Source organism: Lactuca virosa, chromosome 5 (assembly GCF_052849685.1).
Source record: "Lactuca virosa cultivar CGN04683 chromosome 5, Lactuca_virosa_CGN04683_v6, whole genome shotgun sequence".
Lineage (NCBI taxonomy): Eukaryota > Viridiplantae > Streptophyta > Magnoliopsida > Asterales > Asteraceae > Lactuca > Lactuca virosa.
In genome coordinates, this window is record NC_136430.1 from 402,267,605 (window position 1) to 402,271,766 (window position 4,162).

The following is a 4,162-nucleotide window of genomic DNA, read 5'->3' on the forward strand; positions in this document are numbered from 1 at the left end:
AATCAAAAGTTCTAAATGACTTTATATATATAAATGGTACTAAGAAAAAAAAATTGAATTTTGGTTTACTTGTTATAAACTTATAACATATAGTTAATTAGTGACCTACTATGTTGTGGTTTTAACTACAAAAATAAAAACAAAATAGAAAATAAGTTTGGAAAATGATTTGGAATCCCGATTAAATGGCGAAAACCAACTATCAAAGTCTAAAGTCCAAATATAATATGTATTAGTATTTCTTAGTATTTTAAAAAAATATGTATATATTATAGAATATAAATATAAATTAGTGATTTATTATTTTATAAATCTTCGGTGCGGTTCGGTTTTGATGGACTGGTTTCTTGGTAAAAACCGCACCGACCCGCAGACCTTCGGTTTTTGCAAAAATGAAATCCGTACCATTAGTTTTTGCTTCGGTTTCGGTTTGTTGGTTGCGGTTTGTTACGGTTTTTTCGGTTTATTTTTAGTCGGTTCGGTTTTTGCTCACCCCTACATTAAATAAAGAAATAAGAATTAAAAAGAAGCAGTCGTCGGGCACATGGTTTCTTCATCTCCGTATGTGTGTATAAAAGCCGAATAGATGTTTGATAATATTCATTCACAAAAATAAAAATGGGTTTCTTTGTTAAGAAGCCAATGGCAATGGTCCTCCTTTTGACTATCTTTCTTCTGATATCTTATTCGTATGCGGAGGGTGGTTATTCCGGGTAGGATAACTATACATTGATCTCTCTCTATTATTCTCGTAATCTTGTTAAACAAAAGTATATGTATCGTCATTAATTACTTTAGTAGTTTATTCTTCAATTTCTTAATGGTATAAATAATAAAGTTTAAGGTCGACTTAATTGCACCTCGATCAATGCTACTAATCAACTAATCTGTCTATATAATTGCAGGGACCCCCCCGTTTATGATTATCCTGGAAGTGGAAGTGGTGGACGGTATCATTCGCCCCCGTAATTATATCGATATGCAATTCTCATTGTATTCTGCAAATTTGAAGACGTCTTATAACTAATGTGTATTTTACATGCGCGTGTGTGTGTATATATATATATATATATATATATATATATATATATATATATATATATATATATATATATATATATATATATAATCTGTGTTGTATTGATCATCAGATTCATAACAACCATTATATATTATATGTCATGTGACAGCATTCATATTATTGTATATAAATGAAAATGAACGTGTAATAACCATGCATTCAGATTTATATCAAGCTTTTTATACATGTGAAAACTAATCTATAAGAAAGAAAAACCGGGTTAAGATAGCTGATTATAAACGGAAAGAAAAACCGGGTTAAGATCGCCGATTATAAACAGAATATTAAAAGAATAAGAGAAGGACTTCATATGATATCTAGGGTTCATCAAGTTGCAGAATGCAACTACTGAACTACATGCAACATCCCAAAATCACCAGCTTAATTACCACATCGATTTTGGGGCTTTTTCAGATACCAAAAAAAAAAAATCAATTTTGCAGATAAATACTAGAAATCAAAAAACTGCTATGAAATCAGAAAATCAGAAAAACAATGCTTCAAAGAAATTAGGAAACCAAACTCGATTTCCTATTTGGTATTCTTACCAGATCGATTTGTTGGCTGTTGTATAGAACCTTTTTCAGGGATGATCACCTTATTAAGGATTTAAGGTCTGGTTATGCTCTTTTAATATGACAATAGTTTTTAAGGAAAGAGAGATATTCGGTTGAAATTTCATCATGCTCCTTGAAAAAGGAAAATGAAAGAGATAAATATGACAAGGACAAAATGGTCATTTTCATAAATTTAACATCTAGGTTGTTAGAGTTGAGGAACCAGATACCCAAAAGCGCTACACAACCATGAAATAAGGACCAAAAATTGCATAAGATTCGCTTTTGGACCTAAGCCACCACAAACCTGACAAAAGACATGTTTAACGGTATCAAGAAATGCTTGGACTATCCTACCTTCCACCTTTTTGGGAGGGATATAAAATTGCAAATTGTGTCCCAATGAGACATCAGTCTAATGATGCATGCCAAAAGAAGAAGAGAATAGAAGAGAGAGGGTATATACTTTCATCTAAGGAACATCCACAAGCTTTACTTTTGAAACACAAATATTATAGCATTGTACTTCGAAAAATCTTCGTAATTATAGCAATGTCATCATCATACAAGGCAATTTTAATTAATAAGAAACATTAAAAGTACATAGAATTTTCATTATGCAATGCCCTTATTAAGAAAAGAATGAAATTACAATGTTGTAAAAGATAGAAATGGAAGTAGGATGCTATATGAACAAACTACAGAAAATTGACTGCAAACACCAGAAAGGACATCGTTCCCATTCATACATGTTATTTATTATATAATGAAAAACTCTCGGTCATTCCATTACTTAACAACCAAAGCACCTAAAAAATATAGGGTTTCAATGCAAGAAATAGCAATGTACTTTCAGTGATTGCTTATTATATATATAGCCTCCTACTTTCCTTTCAAATACAAAGTGATTTATTTCACTGCTTAATTAGGCAAACTTTTTAGTAAATGGTTGGATTATTCAAAGTATAATGTCAAAAAATTGGAAGTACAATGCTATATATAATATGGAAGAATTTTCAAAGCATAAGGCCCTGATAAGAAAAAAAAAAGATGAAAGTACAATGTCCTTATAAGAAAATAGCTAAAGGTATGATGATATAATTGGGTAAGTTTTTCAAACTACATTGCCTTAATAAGAAAATTTTGAAATTAAAAAAATCTATTAAAAATACATAAATTTATCATACCCATCATATACTCTGTCTGTTACATAATCATGGAACACTGCAGAACACAGTAGGGTCTCAATTCCGCCATGTCATCCAACAATTTCAAGCTGTCTTACACGAATGAAAATACAATTTAAAGTTATATATATATATATATATATATATATATATATATATATATATTTGTCTTACTATGTTTATGTTAGCAGACAACAGTGCCAAAAAACAGGAGATAATAATACTCAATAAAGTTGTGAAAGTGGGTAGAAATGCTTCTCCTTCTTGAAATAAGACAAATTCCAGAAAACCAACAACCAAATCAATCAACAAAACTACAGAAACAATTATGTAGTTTCCTTCTACTGAAACACTAACTGGAATATGGAATAAAAACATTTTACAAAATGAGCAACAAAAATGGATCATAAAACACAAGAATAAGCTGTTGCTGATAAAATCAGATTACAGGGCTTTGTCTTGAGTTGCACATACCATAACTTTTTTATTTTTCAAAAAGACTTGTTAAACAATGAAAAAAGACAATTTACATTTCTTAAGTAACTATTTTTGCAATTTTGGTCCACAAAACATTCTCATTTTACTTGGAACAAAGATAAAATACATTACAAACCTCAAAAAAGGACCAAAAATTGCAGAATCATTGACATTCGATGATGAAAATTATCTATTTATTAAGTACTAAAAGTAAAACACAATTATCTATTAAAGTATTAAGAAATGATCCAGTAACAAAAATTGCAATACCTGATTGGCACTTCTTGTACAGATCACTACCAGAAAGAATGAAATGAAATCTATACTTTCTTAACATAATTGGTTTGGCTAAAAAGTAACAATAAGATGCATGTTCAAGCATCACAGGTGAATGAAGAGGTTTCTGCAAAAAAAACTGTAGTTTTTCACAAATTTCTCATATATAATATTTTTGTTCACAAAAGAGAATTGATTATTACCTCTTTATATTGACCAGTTGTTTTTAACATTTCAAGCCACCAAAGACCACAACATGTGGCATTTCCCTTCCCTGATGTCCCAATTTGCTAAATAAAAGCAGACTTTTTAATTTTAAAAAAAAAAAAAAATTGACTAAATAACAAATATATTTTGGAAAGAATTACCAGGCATACTCAATAAGTACTGAAGGCGTTTTCCATGCAATATTCAACATCTTTTTAATAAATAGGCACAAATTTTAGGAACAGAGGGGTATTTCTGGAAATGCACAAACAGGGTTAGAAGACATAATTACCCAACACAACACCCTTATTTGAGATTCAATGGAACTAAAAGTGTACCTTTAAACATTAACAGAAAAGCTAAATAAGAAGATAAAA

At 29.9% G+C, this 4,162-nt stretch overlaps 1 long non-coding RNA gene across 1 annotated transcript; it reads left to right on the top strand.

The window, feature by feature from the left end:
• The first annotated feature begins 538 nt into the window (after positions 1–538).
• LOC145117148 (uncharacterized) lies at positions 539–1,040 on the top strand. Its single transcript, XR_013712524.1, has 2 exons — positions 539–713; positions 906–1,040. It is a non-coding gene; the product is annotated as an uncharacterized LOC145117148 (long non-coding RNA).
• Positions 1,041–4,162: the final 3,122 nt, after the last annotated feature.